At 37.8% G+C, this 24873-nt stretch overlaps 1 protein-coding gene and 1 pseudogene across 1 annotated transcript in view; one reads left to right on the forward strand and one right to left on the reverse strand.

The window, feature by feature from the left end:
- DIPK1A (divergent protein kinase domain 1A) overlaps positions 1-24873 on the forward strand; it is a 120837-nt gene that overhangs the window by 16711 nt on the left and 79253 nt on the right.
- On the reverse strand, positions 16963-18010 carry LOC100426341 (meiotic nuclear division protein 1 homolog; annotated as a pseudogene).

Here is a 24873-nt window from a genome sequence, read left to right on the forward strand (position 1 = left end):
GACAGATTGGTGCTCTAGATTCCCTCTAGCATTCCAAGAAGCAGTTTGGCTTCCAGCTCCTTTTAGGTTGCCTGGTAGAGTATTCTGGGCTGTGGCTTTCTCTGCCTGCCTCATCCATCAACACAATTCCATTTGCTTTTTGAAACTAGAAATGTGTTGGATCTTTTATCCACTGGTGAATTTCCTACTTTTCTTTCTTTCAGCTATTAGAGGTTTATTGCTTCTTTTGCCTTCCTTATTTGAATGTGTTTTTGCAAGCTGTAAGTAGCAAACATATATCTTTAGTCTGCCATCTTAAACTGAAAGTCCTGATGTGAATTTTAAACTGCAGCATCTGTTTTCTGAGTATTTACCTACCCTATTTATCTTCGTGACTGCGGTGGCTGTTTAAGCATTACGTAATTAACAAATTAGCTGGGTGCAGTGGCTCAGGCCTGTAATCCCAACACTTTGGGAGGCCGAGGCGGGCGAATCATGAGGTCAGGAGTTCGAGACCAGCCTGGCCCAACATGGTGAAACCTTGTCTGTACGAAAAATACAAAAAACTAGCTGGGTGTGGTGGTGGGCGCCTATAATCCCAGCTACGCAGGAGGCTGAGGTAGGAGAATCACTTGAACCCGTGAAGGAGGCAGAGGTTGCAGTGAGCCAGGATTGCGCCACCGCACTCCAGCCGGGGCGACAGTGCTAGACTCCTTCTCAGAAATAAATAAATAAATAAATAAATACATACATAAAAATAAAAACCTAATTAACAAATTATTTCAATAAAATAAGTCGAGATAATTAGAGTAAATAACCTCAAAGGAATAAAAATAAGATGGAACTTTTTTCCCAGAAAATCTTGTATACAGTTTATTTTGATTAAAAAAAAAGGAAAAAGAAAAAACTGCTCCTAAATTAGAATCAGTTTTGTGGTTGATTTCAATGGGTTTTAAGTAAACAATATCCTTTCCACTTTACTCATAATGCTCTGTTCATACTTGGTTTTGATAATGCTTTTGTCCTATAAAAGGTCTTTATATTAATGTAATGAATTGCTTAAACATTTCACCAGCTTTTAAATAGCAATTTGGTAAAATAGAAAGACTCATGAGATAATTTATTCCCCTAGGACAGAGAAGGGATAAACAAGCCTTTTTAGTCTGTGATAGCAGAATGGTTTGGTGAATTTAAAAGCCTTAATTATTGTGCTTTAAGCAACAACTTAATTTACTTCTGTCTGATTCTTAGTTTTTGAGTTCTTCCTTTCACAAACTGTATCATGTTGCTATTTTGCTGCTCATCATTTTGCTGCTTCTCTTTTCCTCTTCAAAAAGTATTTAATGCTCATGTCTATATATTCCCTGTGCTGGTGTTGATGCTGTGGGCTGTAGATGCACACTGGCTTTTTTTTTTTTTTTTTTTTTTTTTTGAGACGGAGTCTCCCTGTCGCCCGGGCTGGAGTGCAATGGTGCGATGTCAGTTCACTGCAACTTCCGCCTCCTGGGTTCAAGCAATTCTCCTGCTTCAGCCTCCTGAGTAGCTGGGATTACAAGCACGCACCACCACTCCTGGCTTTTATCTGTAAATTTGAGTGCATTTTTCGAGTATGGAGTGTGGATAGTTAAGGGAATCAATTTCTAGATTTTTGAATTCCCAATGTAGTTTTTCCTAACATTGCTCTGCCAGAGAATGTGTTTGGAATGGAGGTTCGTGCTCTGCTTTTCCACCTTTTATTGCATAGTTGTCCTTTGCCACTTGTAGAAAGGAAAGGCACACTGCTCATCCATTTCAGGTCTTACAAAGGTCCATTGCCCTGGATGTAAAGACTACCAGAACACCAAACAAAAGGGCAATTGAAAATTTGGTGTCTGTGTTAAAATAGTGAATGACAGGAAATACTGTCTCGGGGAATGACTAGATAACAGTCTTGCAATATTAGTTTCCAATATTTTGCTCTCAACAACACTGAAAGAAGGCCTAATGTAGTTGTCTGCTAAGTAACTAATAGATCAGTAAGTATATTCTTGATGGTAGGTTACTGTTATTTTTGTCACATAACTCAAAAGATTTCCAAGAATTGAGAGATAATTGCTATAACAAGACTTCCATTTTTATCTTTTCATGTATGTGGAAAAGGTTTCTCACCACTTAAAGTTATAAAAACAAAAAACAGGGATAAATCTATTTTTTAATAGCTGAGTCCTATTTCATTCTGGCAAGAAATAATAGTTACTGCATGTTCTTAGACTTGACACCGAAAGCATGGCTCATAAAGGAAAAATTGATAAATTTGATCTCATCAAAATTAAAATCTTTTTCTCTGCTAAAGACCCTGTTAAAAAAGAGGAAAAGACAAGCTACAGACTGGAAGAAAGTATTTGCAAGCCACGTATCTCACAAAGGACTAGTATCTGGAATATATAAAGAACTCTCAAAACTCAGTTTTAAAAAATAATCCAGTTAGAAAGTGGGAAAAAGACACGCGTAGACATTTTACCAAAGATATATAGATGGCAAGTAAACACAGATGAAAGGACATTCAAGCTTATTAGCCATTAGGGAATTACACATTAAAACTGTGATGAGATATCATCAGAATGACTAAAATTAAAAATAGTGAAAACATCAAATGCTGGCAAGGACGCAGAGCAACTGGATCATTCATAAATTGATGTAAAATGATACAGCCATGGAAAGCAGTTTGCAACTATTTAAACTTATGGTGAAAAACTGTAGATGTCAACTTAAAAATATGCAAGGGGGTGTATAGTTTTCAAATTCTTTGTGGGATCCACAAACAAAAATGCTAGAGTTTAAAAACATACCTCCATTGCCGAAGTGGCTACATTCCAAAAGAATGCTTTTTAAGAAATCAGAATCTTAAATATCAGAGGTAGTTGAAATATTAAGGAACTTGGCATTTGTCTGTTAAGGGGTAGAATTGTAGTACCAAAAGTCCCTTAATTAAATGATAATCATATAAAATATGGCACTAGTAAGAGTAAGAAAAAGAAGTGTTGTACTATGTTAAGATGATGTTATTGGCTTTAAATGCCTATTTTTAAAATCAGGGTCAGGGGATGTGCTCAGACAGTTGTGTTCAATAGCCATGTTCTAAAAAGGCAACAGAGGAAAAGGAAAGGCAGGTCAGGGGAGAGTTGTGTTTTTAGAATCACCCTGAAAGGACTACATTAGGTTTACCTTTAGATAATGCATGATTTCAGATTTCCTATTTCTGGCTCCCCATGTATGGAAAATCTCTGTATATGCTTGATGATACTGTCCCAGTCTTCTTAAGTAGGGGATTAAGCCTTCCATTTCACCAGTAGCCAATTTAATATACAGGTACTTGCAGGATTATAGTATAAATGCATTTCAGTCATTTGATAAATATAATTTTTTTTTTTTTTGAGACAGAGTCTCACTCTGTTGCCTAGGCTGGAATGTAGTGGCGTGATCTCAACTCACTGCAACCTCCGCCTCCTGCCTCAGCCTCCTGAGTAGCTGGGATTATAGGCGTGGGCCGCCACCAGCTAATTTTTGTGTTTTTTTGTTAGAAACAGGGTTTCACTATGTTGGCCAGGCTGGTCTTGAATTCCTGACCTCAAGTGATCTTCCTGCCTTGGCCTCCCAAAGTGCTGGGATTACAAGCATGAGCCACTGCTCCTGGCCCTGATAAATGTAAATTTTCTATGGTCATTTTTTAGTTGACAGAGAAGAATGTGGGAGGAAAGGGGTATCACTGGGTGGAAGGGGGCATTTGGGAAGGTGGGGAAGAGGGTTAAGCTTTGAAGGCTACAAATAGAAATGAGGTATTTTAGTCTTGCTAATGTATTACTTCACATGATTTAGGAATGTTTTGGTTAATTTTTAAAAATACTGCTGACTGCTCTATTAAGAAATTTGTATCCCTGAAGATTAATTAACCTAAAATAGATCCTATTAAATCAGACTAATGCAAAAATGGCATATAGCTAGATCTACCAAGTGAATGTAAAAGTCATTCAGTTATGTAGACTTCCCTCCCCAAAGGTGATAGAAATTCAGTGTACAAAATGATAGTATTTGGTTATAAATGTCTTATGTAGCAAGTATTTTTATTGAAGTAATTTTGAATTTAAAGAAAAATGGAAGGCCAGGTGTGGTGGCTCACACCTGTAATCCCAGCACTTTGAGAGGCCAAGGTGGGCAGATCACCTGAGGTCAGGAGTTCGAGACCAGTCTGTTCAACATGGTGAAACCCCGTCTCTGCTAAAAATACAAAAAATTAGCCAGGCGTGGTAGCGGGTGCCTGTAATCCCAGCTACTTGTGAGGCTGAGGCAGGAGAATTGCTTAAACCCGAGATGCAGGAGTTGCAGTGAGCTGAGATCACACCACTGCCTCCAGCCTGGGTGACAGAGCAAGACTCCGTCTAAAAAATAAATGAATAAATAAAGAAAAGTAGAAAGAATTCTAACGTTATCCAACTTTAAGATGAATAATATGCATTAGCATGAGATTTCAAGTGTGTGATTTGGCTTGTGTCAAGCTCCTTTGTCCTTCTGACCCTTATTTTTTTCATTTACCAGTGAGGTGATGATTGATTAGGATGGTTTTTTTCTTACCTCCCTAATAATTCTGGGATAATTAATTCATTATTGAAAGAGGAATTCTTTAGCTTGCTCATAAAATGATATATCCAAAAATTATAAATTTTTGAATGACTTTCCAAAAATACATTATGGCTTTCTATGTTGGACTCTTTGCCTATTTGAAGAATTTTTTGAAGTCAAATTAGTGAAATGACTAATTTCTTCTTTCAAATTAATTGTCTGTCTTTGGTATATGTTTATGAGTTGCCTTAGAGGAATCAACTTTTTTTTTTTTTCTTTAGAAGAGGTCTCGCTCTGTGGCCCAGGCTGGAATGCAGTGGCGTGATCATGGCTCACTACAGCTTTGACCTCCCTGGGCTTAGGTGATCCTCCCACCTCAGCCTCCTGAGTAGCTGGGACTACAGGTGTGCACCACCATGCCTGGCTAATTCTCCTGGCTCAGCCTCCTGAGTAGCTGGGACTACAGGTGTGCACCACCATGCCTGGCTAATTCTCCTGGCTTAGCCTCCTGAGTAGCTGGAACTATAGTTGTGTACCACCATGCCTGGCTAATTTTTGTATGTATTGTAGAGACAAGGTTTCACCATGTTGCCCAGGCCACAGTTACATTTTTACTTGAGGAATAGGCCTAGATAGAATAACACAATCGAGAAATAATAGATATTATGTATATTTACTAGAGAGCCATATGTGATTTTCCCCCCTGGATCTATACTTTCAAGAGGCAAGTTAATAAATATGTATCTAGATGGGATACCCTTTATCTAAGCCTTACAGCAGGTGCATACAGCTTAGAGTCAAACACTGAGCCTCCTCCACTCAGAAAGTTGTGGGGATTCTAATACCACCAGCAAGCTGCTTCAACTATAGGTGTATTGGCAGGGGTGCAAGTAGAAGTATCTGTAGTTCATAATTAAAGATTATGACTTTGTGTTCCTGGCCAACATGGCAAAACCTCATCTCTACTAAAAATACAAAAATTAGCTGGGCATGGTAGTGCATGCCTGTAATCCCAGCTACTTGGGAGGCTGTGCCAGGAGAATCACTTGAACCCAGGAGGTGGAGATTGCAGTGAGCCAAGATTGCGCCACTGCACTCCAGCCTGGGTGACAGAGTGAGACTCCATTTCAAAAAAAAAAAAAAAAAAAAAAAAAACAACCTCTAACATACACATCAAGTATAGAGTTCTATATAATATGGCATATATATTTTTCCTCTATTATAAAGAATGACATTTAAATTTCAAATGACTTTGATATTGCATGGTTCAAAAATAAACTTTGGGTTGGGCATGATGGCTCACGCCTGTAATCCCAACAGTTTGTGGGGCCATGGCAGGAGGATTGCTTGAGGCCAGGAGTTCAAGACCAGCTGGGCAACACTGGGAGACTCTGACTCTATAAAAAATAAAATATTAACTGGGTGGTCCCAGCTACTTGGAGGCTGAGGTGGGAGGATTGCTTGAGCCTGGGAGGTCAAGGCTGCAGTGAGCCATGAATGCATCACTGCACTCCAGCCTAGGCAACACAGTGAGACCCAGTCTCAGTTGATCAACCAGTCAATAAACAAACTTTGAAATTCCTTTTATGAAGGATGCTGTGATTATACAACAAAATCTCAGGTCAGGGTGTGATTTTTAACTATGAAATTGACCTTTCACACAAGCTGGAAGTTACTTTTTAAGTTTAGGATTTTCCAAAGTAGATGAGTAAAAGTGCTTAGTTTTTGCTTTTTCTTCTCTTTTTTTTTTTTTTTTTTTTTCCAGATGGAGTCTAGCTGTGTCTTCCACGCTAGAGTGCAGCAGTACAATCTCGGCTCAACCTCTGCCTTTTGGGTTGAAGCAATTCTCCTGCCTCAGCCTCCTGAGTATCTGGGATTACAGGCGCGCACCACCACACCTGGCTAATTTTTGTATTTTTAGTAGAGATGGGGTTTCACCATGTTGGGCAGGCTGGTCTTGAACTTGTGACCTCGTGATCCGCCTGCCTCAGCCTCTGAAAGTGCTGGGATTGCAGGCATGAGCCACCGCACCCAGCCGTGCTTAATTTTAATTAGGTAGCAGATCTGCAACTTGGGAAAGTATCTGCTAACTTACTGAATGAAGTATATGATTAAAGATCAGAAGCTATTTAAAAATCAGTAGTCTAGTCAGTCATATTTTTCTACCAACCTAAACTTTTGTTAAAGCTTTAATAGCGTCCATATTAAATAATAAATACTTGTCAGTATAACTTTTGAAAAAAATAATATACCCTAGAAGAAGATTTAAAGAAATGCAGATACCTGTGCACAGTTAAGAACCTGCTCATGGCCGGGCGCGGTGGCTCAAGCCTGTAATCCCAGCACTTTGGGAGGCCGAGATGGGCGGATCACGAGGTCAAGAGATCGAGACCATCCTGACTAACACGGTGAAACCCCGTCTCTACTAAAAAAAAAAAAATACAAAAAACTAGCCGGGCGAGGTGGCGGGCGCCTGTAGTCCCAGCTACTCGGGAGGCTGAAGCAGGAGAATGGCGTGAACCCGGGAGGCGGAGCTTGCAGTGAGCTGAGATCCGGCCACTGCACTCCAGCCTGGGCGACAGAGCGAGACTCTGTCTCAAAAAAAAAAAAAAAAAAAAAAAAGAACCTGCTCATGGCCGGGCGCGGTGGCTCACGCCTGTAATCCCAGCACTTTGGGACGCTGAGGCGGGCGGATCACGAGGTCAGGAGATCGAGAACATTCTGGCTAACATGGTGAAACCCCATCTCTACTAAAAATACAAAGAATCAGCCGGGCGTGGTAGCGGGCGCCTGTAGTCCCAGCTACTGGGGAGGCTGAGGCAGGAGAATGGCGTGAACCTGGGAGGCGGAGCTTGCAGTGAGCAGAGATCGCGCCACTACACTCCAGTCTGGGCAACAGAATGAGACTCCGTCTCAAAAAAAAAAAAAAAAAAAGAAAGAAAAAGAAAAAAAAAACCTGCTAAGAAAGAACCTGCTCATTAATCCTCATTTTTAACAAAATTGTATAGTGTATCCATGGTTCTTCCACTATGGCCTAAGGAAAACACTCATCCTCAATTGTTGGTTCATTTGAGACCAGTCTGCTGAGAACTCTGCCCAATTTCCCATTTAGCCAGTTGTTAAAAGCAGTCAAACACTTTTATTACAGGCCTGTTGGTGGCATGGGCTCTCCGTTATTAATGCCCGGCTTTCATTCCATAACAGTCCAGTCCCTTTATGGGTCTTTATAAAAAAGAGGTGGAAAGAAATGTTCTGTTCAGACCTGGCCTTCTAAAGTGACTAAAGCTAAAGAAGATGATCATCACTCCATCCTACACAGTCCCCAGTATAACAATGAGGCAGTATAAAGTGGTAAAGAACAAAGTTTGGAAATCAGACAAACCAGGATTGAGATCCTGGCTCTACTACGTATGTACTAACTGATCTTAGACAATGTGCTTAACCTAAATCTCTTTAACTATAAAATTATGAAAAATATAAAAATATTATTTCATGGAATTATTATGAAGATTAAATGAAATAATATGTGATGTATTTTGCTCTGTGTATAGTTCATAACAATAAGTGGGAGGAGGGAAGAAAATCATTCATTTGTAATGCCTTTTTAATTTTTTAAATTAGAAAAGAACAAATTTGTTCTGCCAGACTATTAGTAGGTTCCGAATTCTGTGAAGCTGTGACCCGGGGTAAAGGTTAATCTGTAGTTAGCTTAAAACCAGTTTCATTAGTAGCCTTTACAGTATACTTTGGTATTTATCCAAGGTCGGGGTGCTGGCTTTTTATGTGAAAGGCCAGAACCTTAATATTAAGTAGCAAGAAAAAGTAGTCCTTAACTTTTCATTAAAATATAACATGAGGCCGGGCGCGGTGGCTCACGCCTGTAATCCCAGCACTTTGGGAGGCCGAGGCACGTGGATCACAAGGTCAGGAGATCGAGACCATCCTGACTAACATGGTGAAACCCCATCTCTACTAAAAATACAAAAAACAAAAAAATTAGCCGGGTGTGGTGGCGGGCGCCTGTTGTCCCAGCTACTTGGGAGGCTGCGGCAGGAGAATGGCGTCAACCCGGGGGGCGGAGCTTGCAGTGAGCCGAGATCGTGCCACTGCACTCCAGCCTGGGCAACAGAGCGAGACTCCATCTCAAAAATAAATAAATAAATAAATAAAAATAATAAATAAATAAAGTATAACATGAATATTGAAATGTACATTTATACTCAAGAAACACCATTTTACCAGCATGGTAGAAGCCTCCCTCATTTCTTGTCCTGTTATTAACATCTCCTGTCTTCTAATGGAAGTCTAGTTTTGCCTGATTTTGTTTTTGATATAAGTGGACTCATATCTTTGGGGTCTGGCTTCTGTTGCTCAGCATTATGTTTGTGAGATCCATCCTTATTGTCACATGTAGTTATATATCCTTCATTTTCATTGCTGTCTAGTATTCCATGTGTCAACATACCTCAATTTATTGATTCATTCTACTGTTTTTTGTTTTTAGAGACAGTCTCGCTCTGTATACAGCCCAGGCTGGAGTGCAGTGGCATGATCATAGCTCACTGTAACCTCAAACTCCTGGGCTCAAGTGATCCTCCCACCTCAGCCTCCCTAGTAGCTGCAACTACAGGTTACAGGTGCACGTCACCACACCTGGCTAATTCTTTTATTTATTTTTTTGTAGTGACAGGATCTCACCATGATGCCCAGGCTGGTCTCAAACTCTTGGGCTCAAGTGATCCTCCTGCCTTGACCTTCCAAAGTGCTATGATTACAGGCATGAGCCACTGTGCCTGGCCCTCTCCAGTTTTTAGCTATTGCAGATATTGAAGCTATGGATATTCTAGTACCTGTCTTTTGGTGAACATACATAAGCATTTCTGTGGAATTGAATGGGTAGTTCCTAGATATGCCTATGTTCCATTTTTAAAAATTATTTTACTTATTTTTTAAAAATTGATGTAAATTGCATATATTTATGGTGTACAATATGATGTTTTGAAATATGTATACATGTGGAATTGCTAAATCGAACTATTAATAATTAACATATGCATTACCTCACATACTTTTTTTTGAGGTGATAACACTTAAAATTTACTTTCTTAGCAATTTTCAAGTATATGATACATTGTCATTAATTATAACCACAATGTTATATGATAGATTTCCTGAACTTATTCCTTCTGTCTAATTGAAGTTTTGTATCCTTTGCCCAACATCTCCCTCTATGTTCAGTTGTTTTTCTTAATGCCCATCTTTATTTTATTTTGTTTTTAGAGATGTGGTCTTGCCATGTTGTACATGGTAGAAGCAGAAAAAAAAAGAGATGCTAATTGCTATGTGAAACCATTTTTTTAAAGGACTTAATATCGCATTCACCAAGGTGAAGTCTTCATGACCTAATCACCTCCTAGAGGCCCTACCTCTCAATACTGTTGCATTGGAGATTAACTTGCAACATGAATTTTGGAGGAAACACAAACATTCAAACCATAGCAAGTAGTGTATGAGAGTTTCAGTTGCTCCACTCCCTCCCCAATACTTGGTATTTCACATCTTCATTTTAGATGTTCTGATGGGTGTAGAGTGATACCATGTTGTGGTTTTTTAGTTGGTTGGTTTGTTTTTGAGATTGAGTCTTGCTCTGTCTGCAAGCTGGAGTGCAATGACGTGATCTTGGCTTACTGCAACCTCCGCCTCCTGGGTTCAAGCAGTTTTCCTGCCTCAGCCTCCTGAATAGCTAGAATTACAGGTGCCCACCACCGTGCCTGGCTAATTTTTATATTTTTAGTAGAGACGGGGTTTCACCATGTTGGCCAGGCTGGTTTTGAACCCCTGACTTCAAGTGATCTGCCCACCTCTGCTTCCCAAAGTGCTGGAATTATAGGCATGAGCCACCAGACCCAGCCTGATACCATGTTACAATTTTAATTTGCATTTCCTTGATAACTAATGAAGTTGGGCATCTTTTTCAGGTTTATTTTCCATTTGGATATCCTCTTTTATGAAGTCATTCAAGTTCAGGTATTTTGTTCATATTTCTGTTGGTGTTCTGTATATTTTTTTAAATCAACTCATAGGAATTCTCTGTGCAATCTCTATGTAAACCCTTTGTCAGATATATTATTGCCTTCTACTTTTGTGGTCATTTTGTTCTAATATTGTGTTTTGGAGAACAGAAGTTGTTTTAAATTAAATTTAATTAATTTAGAGATGGTGTCTTGCTCTGTCACCCACCACCATGCCTGGCTAAATTTTTTGTATTTTAATAGAGATGAGATTTCACCGTCTTAGCCAGGATTGTCTCGATCTCTTGACCTCGTGATCTGCCTGCCTTGGCCTCCCAAAGTGCTGGAATTACAGGAGTAAGCTATCACACCCGGCCGAACAGAAATTCTTAATATAATCAAGTTTATTATTATTTTTTATTTTATGATTAGAAGTTTTGTGTCCAGTTTAAGAAGACACAAATACTTTAAATATTCTAAGGTCACAAAGCTATTCTATTGTTTTTCTCTAAAAGCATTATTGTCCTATGTTTCACATTTAGATCTGTAGTCAGTTAGGAATTGATTTTTGTATATGGTGTGATTAACGATATATGTATTTTTTCCAATTAGATATTCAAATGACCTGGTACTGAGATTTTTATTTAAAAGCAGCATTGCCAAAAAAAAACAACTTTGGCAATAGTTGGGTCATTCACCACTAGAATGAATTCCAATCCTAGCCCAAAAGGAGGCTGAAAGATTGTGTCAGACCCTTTTTTTCTTTCTGGATTCACCATTTAGTCTGTAACAAATAAAGCATGTGGAGATTTCTGTTGTGATCCCCACAAACTGAAAGTCACATCTGCAAAAGTTAGGTAGAAGTATATCATGCAGTATCTGTGAAGAAATACTTGCAAAGTATTTATGATAGGTTAGTCACCAGTTAATGTTCTAGGAAGAAGTCACTATGCCCGGCTAATTTTTTTTGTATTTTTTAGTAGAGACAGGGCTTCACCATGTTGGCCAGGCTGGTCTCGAACTCCTGACCTCAAGTGGTCCACCCGCCTCAGCCTCCCAAAGTGCTGGGATTACAGATATGAGCCACTATGCCCAACCTTGGATTAGCTCTTTATGATTCCTTAATCCTTTTTTCTAGTACCTTACAAATTAATTTTTCTGTTTTACGTCTGTTAAGAGACAAAGGACTTAAGTGCAATTAAATTGGACATAAAAACTGGTAAGAATTTATTAAATAGTAAAACTCATGATCCTATTCAGTTGTAAACTCTTGGTAGCTGGTGGGTACAGGGACTATGTTTATACTTTTTGGATTTCCATAGAGTGAATGCACAGTGAATTGGACATAAAAACTGGTAAGAATTTATTAAATAGTAAAACTCATGATCCTATTCAATTGTAAACTCTTGGTAGCTGGGGGGTACAGGGACTATGTTTGTACTTTTTGGATTTCTATAGAGTGAATGAACAGTGAATTGTATGTAAGGGTATCTATATCTGTGTGAATTCACAATTGTCTCAAGTAGTAGAAAAGCAAAAGTAAAAGTTGTTTTTACAGTTAATTTCACCCCCAAAGATCTAAAAGACCTATTATTAAACAGGTTCAAATCATCCAGGACCATGTATAACAGCACTCAATAAAGCAATGGATAAAGGGTCTTGATGTCTGATAGTGCTGCATGGTACTTGCTGTGGAGGGTCTGGCAGAACTGGACTAAAACAACTTCTCTGAGCTTCTTTCTTTCTTTTTCCTTTTTCTTTTTCTTTTTCTTTTCTTTCTTTCTTTTTTTTTTTTTTTTTTTTTTTTGAGACAGAGTTTCGTTCTTGTTGCCCAGGCTGGAGTGCAGTGGTGTGATCTTGGCTCACTGCAACCTCCGCCTCCTGGGTTCAAGCAATAGGAGAACTCCTGCCTCAGCCTCCTGAGTACCTGGGATTACAGGCGTGCACCATCACGCCTGGCTAATTTTTGTATTTTTAGTAGAGTCGGGGTTTCTCCTTGTTGGTCAGGCTGGTCTCAAACTCCTGACCTCAGGTGATCCGCCTGCCTCGGCCTCTCAAAGTGTTGGGATTACAGGCATGAGCCACCATGCCCGGCTTCTCTGAGCTTCTTTTATGTTCTCCTTCTGTTTCCCCTTCAGAAAAACTATACTTAGGTTTTCAAAGCTGCCTATTTAGTTAAATGAATGCAGAAAGATGTGATCCAGATTTCCATAACTTCAACTGTGTACTGCATTTTTCTGACATTGTTTTTCTTGCTGACTCTATGCAGAGCCAAATCTACAGCTTTTTTATAGTAGAGATGATGTTTCCTGTGAGGTTTTTTTGTTGTTGTTATTGTTCTTTTGTTTTTCTTTTTGAGATGAAGTCTCTCTCTGTTGCCCAGGCAGGAATGCAGTGGCATGATCATAGCTCATTGCAACCTTGAACTCTTGGGTCCAGGTGATTGATCCTCCCATCTCAGGCACCTGAGTAGCTGTTCCAGCCACCAGAGTAGATGTTCCAGCCTGGCTAATTTTTATCTTCCTATTTTTTGTAGAGACAGGGTCTCGCCTAATTACCCAGGCTAGTCATGAACTCCTGATCCTCCCACCTCAGCCTTCCAAAGTGCTGGGATTACAGGCATGAGCCACCATGCCCAGCCATTTCCTGTGTTTTATTGTCTTTAGTTAGTTAGGTATAGAATAGTGAGGGATTTTTTTTCTTTTTTTTGCTCAATTATTTGAACACGTTATAATATAATAAGGATAAGATAAAGATCTTATCCTTGAGTTGTCTGGAACTGTATTTTAAATGATAAAAATGATTTCAGTAACCGTGATTGACCCTGTTCATTTTATAGATAAGGAGGAAACATGCTCAGGTCATGCAGCTAGTCAGTAGCAGGGATAGCACTTAAATCCTGGTCTTGTGACCTTGATTCCAGTACCCCTCTCTGCTTTTAAATATATTCAGCTGTAATTTTTAAAGAATCTCCCCAAGTTTAAAGATTCAGAATTTATTAATTGCGTTTTAATAGTTTTAAAACCATTTCTAATCTCATTTTATTTTGGTGATTCTGGGACTTAAAATACATAGTTCTTTTAAAAACTGTTATATTAATGTATAGTATCTCACAAAATAAAAGTATATTGCAATTTCTAGCAAAATACCAAACAGGAATGTCAAGTTATGAAATGACTTAGATTAAAAGAGTTTAAGACATGAGTAACACATTCTTTTTAGTATTATTTAGAGAGTAGTGTTGCTCAATAGAGAGGTGGAAATATTGAACTGGGAATCTCAAGACCTGTGTTTTGTCCTGTCACCAACTAGCTATATGATTCTGGGCAAATGACCCACCTTCGCTGGGCTTCAGTTTGCTAGTCTGATACTTAAAGGAATAGAGCTAGAATTATAACTGTTTCTTCAGTAGATAACTCTCACTTTGTTGAATGTGAGAAGTCAAGCAGAGCACATTTTTCAGAAGTCTTTGGACATGAAAATGATCTGTGCCTAATATTCTTCATCTTGACACTAGTAAGTAACCACAGACCCGCCAGCCAGCCAGCAATCAATCTCCATTCGTAGAACTTCCATTGTTGTCCATGTATAGCAGTCTGGAGAAAGGCCAGGTTTTATTTTTGCCAGGAACACTCTTGGCAAATCTGTATCCCTAGGGATGTCTGTTTAATTTTGTGGTGCAGAGCACAATTTAGTGAAAAAGAAGAGGAATGCTGAGCTATTTGATTCTGAATGCTTTCAGAGATAGATCATTTTCATTTGTTTCCACAGTATCTATGTTTCAAGATGTTTTGAGGGAGAAGGTGAGCCAAAATAAGATGAAAAGAGGAAGGTGAGAAACCTTCCAGTATATGCTGACTCAGGAAATACATTTGAACTATGCGAGTTTGCATGTTTCCACAAATAGAAAACTTCTGATATATGTATATAAAAGTAGATATCTTGCCAGATTTGTCATTTTAGCTTTTCTCATGCATAACTTTTTGATTTTAAACTAGTTTTCTAGATTTAAACTGTTAAGAAAAAAAACTTTTCTTTTATGAAAAATTGGCATATTCTACTAGATATTTCAAAACTATCCCATTATCTTGCCTTCTGGAAATAAATATAGAAGTATATAAATTTGAATAAATTCTCCACTGTTTTTTTATTCATTTATAAAGATCTCAGTTTACATCTAGATTTAAAATTCATTTGTTCAAGAAATTTTATTTTGTGACCAAAAGTTGTATGCTGAAAATTAAAAACGTGAATTTCTTAAACCGTAGAAATAGATCCAGTTGAGGTTGCATTTAGTTAAAATGCCATTGTGTGTTACCACTGACCTTTGTTCTTTATTAAGTTTTTCAGTCTTTCAAACCTTTAACATCTTTTTCTTCTAACTTTCATATCTGTTTGTTGACAAATCCTAAGAAGTTTACTTTCATAATGTCTCAAATTTTACCCTTTTATCGTCACTGCTGTTGGCCTATCCTAATCCAGAAGGGCCTAGATTGCTGCAATAACTTCCTAACTAGTCTCCCTTTCCTCAGTATTCCCTTTAAAAGTCTTAAGCTAACATCCAGATTAATCTTCTTTAAACATCAGACTGTTTATCTGTTGAGAAATCTTAAAACTTCTTCATTTAAGCCTCAATACTGTCAAGCATTTAAAGCTCTTTATGTGTGGTCCTTTCTTTTCCATCCAACTAAATTAATTCAGCAAATAGTGTTGCAGGCAGTGATATGTGAGGCACTGTGCAAAGGTAAAGATAAATCAAATCTAGCTTCTTGCAGATATATGTCAGCATTAATGTCAACACATCTGGGATTTTTTTTTTTTTTTTTTTTTTTTTTGCTTTTAGAGACTTGTTCTACTTCATTCCATTCCACTTAAATTATTCTTGCCCAAGTTATCAGTGATCTCCTTATTGTTAGATCAGGCAGTTTTCTTTTCCTTTTTTTAAGGGGTCTTGCTATATTGCCCAGGCTGGTCTCAAACTCCTGGCCTCCAGCAATCTTCCTGCCTTGGCCACCCAAAGCATTGAGATTACAGATGGGAGCCACACACCGGGCAGTTTTCAATATTAATTGTACTTTACTTTGTTATGGCATTATATACTATTGATCATGCCTGCCTCCCTGATACTTTTTCCTTCTGTGGTTTTTAGATATAGAAACTATTCACCTTTTCAATTTCTTCTTAGAACTTTTCAAAGGGACAAAGTTTTAGTTGTGTTGATTTTTATTTTATGTTCTGTTTTATTAGTTTCTATCTTTATTATTTCTTTCCTTCTACTTCTTGGGTTTTGGGGGGGTTTGTTTGTTTTTCTGTTCTTTTTCTTCTTCTTGAGATGTATATTTAGCTCTTTCATATTTTTAAAAAATATACTTTAATTTTTAGAGCAATTTAAAATTTGTGACAAAATTAAGCAGAGCATTGTCATATACCCCTCTGCACCACACATGTACAGCCTCCCTGACTATCAACATCCCTCACCAGAGTGGTACATATGTTACAATTGACAAACCTACATTGACACATCATTATCTCCAGAAGCCCATAGTTTACATTAGGGTTTACTCTTGATGTACATTCTTTGGGTTTTGACAAGTGTATAATGGCATGTATCCACCATTATATTATTATCAAACAGAGTAGTTTCACTGCCCTAAAAATCCTTGGTGCTCCACCTGTTCATCCCTCCAACCCCTAGCAACCACTGATGTTTTTACTGTTGCCTTTTCTGGAATATTATATAGTTGGAATTCCACAGTATGTATGTGGCCTTTTCAGATTGGCTTCTTTCACTTAGGAATACACTTAGGCCCAAGATTTTATTGCAAATATGTTATCAGTCCATCTGTTAACAAGTACTTTATTTGCCTGATGTATTTCTTCAACAACATTATTTGCATTTTTCAATCAGGTAGAGTATGTCTGACAAATAATTTTCTAAAATCTTAGAATTACTACAAAAGGAATACACATTTAATGTCTTTTCATGGCTTGATGGTTCATTTCTTTCTCTTTTTTACATTTTATACTTTAATAAAATGATAAACACTGTTATAGGTAAAAGACAATTCAGTACATTTAGTTGGATAATATTTTTTAAATTAAAAAAAATTTTTTTTTGAGAGAGAGTCTCGCTCTGTCGCCTAGGCTGGAGTGCAATGGCACGATCTCAGCTCACTGCAACCTCTGCATCCCAGGTTTAAGTGATTATCCTGCCTCAGGCTCCCGAGTGGCTGGGACTACAGGAGTGTGCCACCACACCCGGCTAATTTTTATTTTTTATTTTTTGTATATTTAGTAGAGATGGGGTTTCACCATGTTAGCCAGGATGGTCTCGATCTCCTGACCTTGTGATTCTCCTGCCTCAGCCTCCCAAAGTGCTGGGATTACAGGCGTGAGCCACTGTACCCGGCCTAGTTGGATAATATTTAAAAATTTGCATGTTTATGAGCTCATAGATTCTTTACCACCATGGTATATTTTAGTCAATGTACTTAAAGTCTTCTGGAATTCCAGAAGTTTTATCAATTTTATTTTCTTCAAACCCAAATTTTCTTTTGGCCCAAGATTTTATTGCAAATATGTTATCAGTCCATCTGTTAACAAGTACTTTATTTGCCTGATGTATTTCTTCAACAACTTGCGGGTCACATTATTTGCATTTTTCAACTTCTGTCTTTAGCTGTTCCCTTTGATCCCAGAGTGAAGAATGCTCTTTGGCTAGCATGGTTCACTCCTTCATCTCATGTTGGCCAGTTTTAGTTTTTCTGATGCTTTTCTGTAAGTTTGCATGCTTTTGGATTCTCTGAAACAACTGAGATTTCAGAACCTCCAATTTACAGGTCCTTGCATGAAGAATTTTACTTGGAAAAGCCTGATAATAATGAGAAGTTCCAGTTCTCTCACCAACCATATCATTATCAACTAAACTTTGAAGGACTTTTTTCTTTTACTAACACAGCAGTAATGCCTTTCTCTTTGGGAGCAGTCTTCTCCATGTCTTTTTTTTTTTTTTTTTTAGAGATGGGTCTCGCTAGGTTGGCCAGGTTGATCTTCAACTCCTGGCCTCAAGCAGTCCTCCTGCATCAACCTCCCAAAAGTGCTGCTATTACAGGCGTGAGCCACTGCACCTGGCCTTCTCCATCTCTTTTAATTGAAATACATCTTCTGTTTTAAAAAATGTTTCCATCATGCAGGCTGTCTTTTCTTCTGCACTCAGTCTCTTTTTTCTTTGATATGGTGTGGGCACCAGGCCTTCAGTGGTGGGGTCTGCACATGGGATGAGGGGCCAGCTCATTTCTTTTTATTGCTAAATAATTGTCCATTGTCTGATGTGCCACAGCTTATGTATCATCCACCTACTGAAGGACATCTTGGTTACGTCCAGGTTTTGCCAATTCTATGAGAACTTTGTACTTTCTGTTCAGTTTTTCTGTAAACCAAAAAACAAATTGCTCTAAAGAATAAATCTATTAATTTTTTTAAAAAAAGAAAAAAGAATCTGTCTCTCCATTCATTCAACAAACATTTGTCAAATATCTAATATGTGCCAAACGAAGAATGAAGTACTAGAAGTAATCAATTACGTAAGACATATTTCTTTCAAGGAGTGTAGTCTAGTGGGAAAAGTAATCCAGCAATTGGAGTGATATTTGTATTTCAGAAGTGTGTATAGAGTGTTACAGGACCCCAGGAAGGGACCGTCTTAGTCTTAGTTGATATAGGGGAGGGAGAGACAGAAAAGGCTTTTAAGAGCCATGTTTAGTTGGAGACTTTTAGAATGAGTATCAGTTGACTAGATAAAAATTTGTGTGTGAGGGCATGGGCACCTTGGGGAGATAATATTCTATATAGAGTAAACAGTATCAGAAAAGGCATGGAAAGAAGAAATGGCATGGCATGAACAGAGAATTACAAAAAGTTCTTTCCTTCGCAAAAGAAAAGATTGCATTTGAGGGTATTCAGGTCATGAAACTAAGAGGGTAAATGATACCATGAAGGGCCCTCTGTGTTAAATGAATTAGAATTGGTTCTATATCCTGAAGGCTAAGGAAAGTTACTGATTTAGTTAATATGAGAAGATTCCTCTTTTTTTCTTCTTCGAATACATAGAAATGCTGGATAAAATATAAGCTCCCTTTCTCAGTTTTTTTTTTTATTATTATTACTACCTGATTAAGTTTGAAAGCAGACAAAGGAAATCTCCAGATACCAGAAGTGACAAGGAAACTCAAACCCAGATATGAAAGAGAGCTAAAGCCAAAATGGCCAATGGGGAGTGGGAACCATACTTTTAAGTGCTATATGAGGTGAAGAGAAAAGACTTCAGGCTTGTGAGAGCCAGAGAATTGCAATTGACCTGTGTCCTTAAAATTGGGAGCCACAAAAGGCCGTGCTGCCCTTGAGGAAGAGTATTCCACAGCATCACTCCCCTGGCTTACAAAAGCAACAGGGACCTGTAAGTGGGGTTATAGGCCTTCAGGGAGTCAGAAACAAGGAATAGGGCCAGAGGGAGAAGATGACCAGTGACCCAAGCCTAAGCCAGTCGGCTCATAGCATTCTACTGGCCACAGTGCTTGGTTCAAGGGTGGTTATGTTTTCTAAAAATTTGTTTAGTTGGAGTGAAGCCCAGGACCACGTTTGATGGTTTGGCTCTTTCTTCCTTCTCTGGTTTTGAAGATGGAAGCATGTAGCTCTGAAAGCTGCTGGTTCCATCTTGTGACAACTTGGAAAGTCAGCCAGGATAAAGATGAACCTCTGAAAGGTGGATGAAGAATCCAAAAAATTCTCCCAGTGTGAGACACTGAATCAAAACAACACTGATTATTTCATCTGCTGGTGATGGCATAATAGATTACTCACACTAACCTCCCACAGATAAAGATTATTGAAATGTAGATTTAAAAATTACATATATACATTTATATATTTGCAACAGCTATTTAAAGGCACTGGAAAGGAAGTGAAAGAAAAGATAAACTCAATCTGAAAGGAAGGAACTTGCCCCTGAAGGTCCTCCCCAGTCTGTGCCTGGCTCCAGAGGCAGAAATCTTGGATAACAGGGCTCAGGACTAGTAGAGCAGCCAGAAACTTAGGCAAAAAATCTTGGAAGGGGAGGAGATGCAGAAAGATTAGTCACCAAACCTGCATTTAACATGTGCCCAACTCCTTCATATGTGTGGGGAGGCCCAGGAAATGCAATGAAAAAGCAGCACCTGGAAGCTAAAAGAACAGAGAAGAGGTTTCAACAGATGCTGATGGCAGGGGAGACAGAATTTGGAAATTGAGAGTCCCACCAAATTAACTGCCTGCTAGAACAAAGATCCATCTTCAGAGGAATGTAACAGAATCCAGAGTCATGACAACATATTATACATAATGTGTAAGAACCAATCCAAAAATCACTAGACATGTGAAGAAACAGGAAAATGTAACAACGTTCAAAAGAAAAGTAGTCAATAACAAAATATCTTCAAGATGACCAAGTGTTTGTATTCTAAGTCAAAGCTGTTAAAGCAGTCATTATAAATATGCTTAAGGACTATGAAAGAAAATATGTGTATAGTAATTGAACAAGTAGAAAACCTCAAACAGAAAGGGAAATTTTTTCTTTTTTCCTTTTTTTTTTTTTTTCTTTGAGATGGAGTCTCACTCTGTTGCCCAGGCTGGAGTGCAGTGGTGTGGTTTCAGCTCACTGCAAGCTCTGCTTCCCAGGTTCGAGCTATTCTCCTGCCTCAGCCTCCTGAGTAGCTGGGATTAAAAGCATGCACCACCACACCTGGCTAATTTTTTTATTTTTAGTAGAGACAGGGTTTCACCGTGTTGGCCAGGCTGGTGCCGAATCCCTGACCTCAGGTGATCCACCCACCTTGGCCTCCCAAGAGACACTTTTTAAAAGTGAAAATTATAAAACACTAAAGTATAATAACTGAAATGAAAAATGGACCTTACAGCAGATTTGGGACATCAAAGAGTCAATTAACTTGAAGACATCAATAGAAAACACTCAAAGAGCAGAGAGAAAAAAGATTCATGAAAACTAGATAGAACCTATGAGACCTCTAGGACACTAGCAAGCAGTCTAAGCATACATATAAGTAGAGTTCCTAAAAGAGCAAAGAGAGAAAATGGGGCAAAAAATTTTGAGAAAATTTCACCAACAGTAAAATTTGGTGAAAAAATATCAACTTATAGATCCAGGAAGCTTAACAAACCCCAAGAAGAATAAGCACAAAGTTAACCACATCAGATACATTTTAATAAAACTGCTGAAATCTTGGCTGCAGTGAGAGAAGAACAACCCTTTACACACAGGGGAGCAATAATACATAATTACAACTGACTTCTCATTAGATACAGTGGAGGCCAAAAACAATGGCATTACATCATTAGATTTCTACAAGAAATAACGTGCCACTCTAGAATTTTTTTTTTTTTTTTTTTGAGTCAGGGTCTCACTCTGTCACCCAGACTGGCATGCAGTGGTGCAATCTTGGCTCACTGCAACCTCCATCTCCTGAATTCAAGCAATTGTCATGCCTCAGCCTTCCAAGTAACTGGGATTACAGGCATGCATCACCACACCCAGCTGATTTTTGTATTTTTAGTAGAGTCGGGGTTTTGCCATGCTGGGCAGCCTAGTCTCAAACCCCCGAGTTCAAGCTATCTGCCCACCTTGGCCTTACAAAGTGCTGGGATTACAGGCATGTGCTACCATACCCGGCCTCTAGAATTACATATCCAGAAAAACTAGTCTTCAGGAATGAAGGTTAACTAAAGATATTTTTCAGAGAAAAACAAGAATTCTTCACCAGCAGACCTGTAATATAAGAAATGGTAAAATAAGTTCTTCAGGCTGAAGAACTAATACTGGAAATAACACTGCAAACGACACTAACTGGTAACTCATATCTTCAGAAATGAATGAAGATCAATAGAAATGGCAAATCAGTGAATAAATATGAAAGACTATAGATTATTTTCCTAATTTCTTTAAAAGACATACTAATGGTTAAAGAAAAAAAGCACTGTTTTGTAGGGTTTATAACAGTAGCACAAAGGACTGGGATAAATAGAATTTTGCTGTTACAAGACATCTATATTTAGTGTTTATTGGTACAGCATTAACTGTAGATTGTATTAGTTATGGATGTATATTTTAATTTCTAAAGCAACCAGTAAAACAAAAGTACAAAGAGTTCAGCAAAGGACAATAGAGGCTCACAAAATACTAGTTTACATCCACTAGGATGACTATAATGAAAAAGATAGAACAATCACAAGTGTTCACAAGGATGTGGAGAAATAGGAACTCATACACTGCTAGTGAAAGTGTGCAATATTGCAGCTACTTTGTAAAATAGTTTAGTAGTTTTTTAACAAGTCAAATATAGAGTTACATAAGACCCAGCAGTTCTATTCCTAGATATATACCCAATGGAAATGAAAACCCACATCCACAGAAAAACATATACATGGATGTTAATAGCAGCCTTATTTAAAATAGTAAAAAAGTGGAAACAATCCAAATGTCCATCAGTTGACGAATGGAAAAATAAAATGTAGTATATCTGTACAGTGGCATATTGTTCAGCAATGAAAAGAAATGAAGTACTGATTCATGTTGTAACATGGATGAATCTTGAAAAGTTATGTTAAGTGAAAAAAGCCAGTCACAGAAGACCACATATTGTATTATCATTTATATAAAACATCTAGAATAAGCAAATCTATAGAGAAAGAGAGTTGATTCGTAGTTGCTTTGGGCTGGGGGAATAAGGGGAAGGACAGCTAATGAGTACAGGGTTTCTTTGAAAGGGATGAAAATGATCTATAATTAGATTGTGGTGATGTTTTTACAACCCTATGAATATAGTTTTTAAAACATTGAATTGGGCCAGGTGCAGTGGCTCATGCCTGTAACCCCAGCACTTGGGGAGGCTGACGTGGGAGAATTGCTTGAGCCCAGGAGTTTGAGACCTTGAGACCAGCCTGGGCAACACAGTAAGATCTCATCTCTATTAAAAAAAAAAAAAAATTAACTGGGCATGGTGACATGCACCTGTAGTCCCAACTATTTGGGAAACTGAGATGGGAGGATCACTTGTACACAGAAGATCAAGGCTGTGACCTTGTGGGGCTGTGATCGCCACTGCACTCCATCCTAGGCGACAAAACAAGACCCTGTCTCAAAACAACAACAACAACAAAACATTGACTTCTATACTTTAAATCGGTGAATTGTAATATGAGTTGTATTTCAATAAAGCTGTTTTTAAAAGACAATACTGAATTTTTTTTCAGTTCACCCCAAAAGAGGAACAGAGAAACAGCAAACAGATGAGACAAATAGAAAACACTAAAATGGCCAGTCCAGCCAAATCCAGCCAAATTAAATGTAAATCGACTTAACATTACAATTAAAAGATAGAGATTGTCAAGCTGGATAAAAGCATTACCCAACTATAAACTGTCTACAAGGCATGCACTTAACAAAAAGGTACAAAGCTTCAAAGTAAAAGGATGGAAAAGGATATACCATGTAAACATAAATAGAGTTAGAATAAATATTTTAATAATGGAAAAGATGGACTTCAAGGAGTACTACCAGAGATAAACAGGGACATTTTATAATTTTTAAAACTCAATATATCAGAAAGACATAATCCCAAATGCATATATGCCTAATTAGCTTCAAAATACATAAAGCATAAAACTGACAGATGGAAGAAAGGATTCAAGTCTACAGTCATACTTGGAGATTTTCATATCCCTTTTAGAGCAGTTAGTAGAACAACTAGGCCAAAAGTCTGTACAGATAGAGAAGATTTTAATAGCACTGTTAACCAGCTTGCCCCAGTTAATATTTATAGAACCTAATACCCAACAAATACAGAATAAACAGTCTTTTTAGGTACCATGGAACTTTTACCAAAATAGACCATATCCAGGGCCATGAAACAAGTACTTTACAAGTTTCAGAAGATTGAGATCTAACAGAGTATGTTTTCTGATTACAACTGAATTAAACTATAAGTCAGTAACAAAAAGATATTTGGAAAGTCTCCAAAGACTTAGAAATGAAACGGTATATTTCTGAAAATATTTTGAACTGAATGATAATAAAAAATGTGTTAGCATTTTGGGGATGCAGTTAAAGCATTGCTTACAGAGAAATTTATAGCTTTAATTGTTCATATTAGAAAGGAAGAAGTATTAAAATGTAATATTTAAGTTACCAGAAGCTGGAAAAAAATAAGCAAATTAAACCCAAGAAAGAAGAAAGTGAAGACAATAGCAGATGGCAGTTAATTAGAAAATAGACAATAGAAACAATAAATACAACCAAAATGGGTTTTTTCAAAAGATAAAAAAAATTGAAAACCCCTAGAAAAAGCTTATTATACCAATACTGATAATGAAGGAGGAGCATCATTATGTATCTGTAAACTTCAAAAAGATAATCAAATTCGAAAAACAACTTTATGCCAATAAATTTGATGCCTTCGATGAAACAAATTCCTGGAAAAATGTAACTTTCCAAAACTGATACAAAATTAAATTTAAAAACTGAATAGTCTTGGCTGGGCACGGTGGCTCACGCCTGTAATCCCAGCACTTTGGGAGGCCGAGGAGGGTGGATCACGAGGTCAGAAGTTCAAGACCAGCCAGGCCAACATGGTGAAACCCCGTCTCTACTAAAAATACAAAAATAAGCCAGGCATGGTGGTACACGCCTGTAATACCAGCTACTCGGGAGGCTGAGGCAGGAAAATTACTTGCATCTGGGAGGTGGAGGTTGCAGTGAGCTGAGATCGTGCCACTGCACTCCACCAGCCTGGGTGGCAGAGTGAGACTCTTGTCTCAAAAAAACCCCAAAAACCAAAACACAAACAAAAAACCCAAAAAACTGAATAGTCTTTTGTGTGTCAAAGAAATTCGCTTTGTGATAGAAAACATTCCTACCGAGAAAATTTCAGGCCCAGAGAGTATCACAAGTGAATTCTCAGACATTTATGAAAGAGACTGTAAAATCTAACAAACGGCTTCAGAAAATAAAGGAAGAAGAAGTAACTTATCAACTAATTTTGTGAGGCTAGTGTAATTCACATACTAAAATCTAGTAAAGATATTATGAAAAGTTAAAAATCTCTTATGAACATACATAAAACTCTTTAACAAAATATTAACAAATTGAATCCAGCTATAAATAAAAGAATTAATAGAACATGATCAAATGGGTTTTATCCCAGGAATATAAGATTGGTTTTGTATTTGAAAATAAATAAAT

This window comes from Macaca mulatta, chromosome 1 (genome assembly GCF_049350105.2).
Source record: "Macaca mulatta isolate MMU2019108-1 chromosome 1, T2T-MMU8v2.0, whole genome shotgun sequence".
NCBI classification, from domain to species: Eukaryota; Metazoa; Chordata; class Mammalia; order Primates; family Cercopithecidae; genus Macaca; species Macaca mulatta.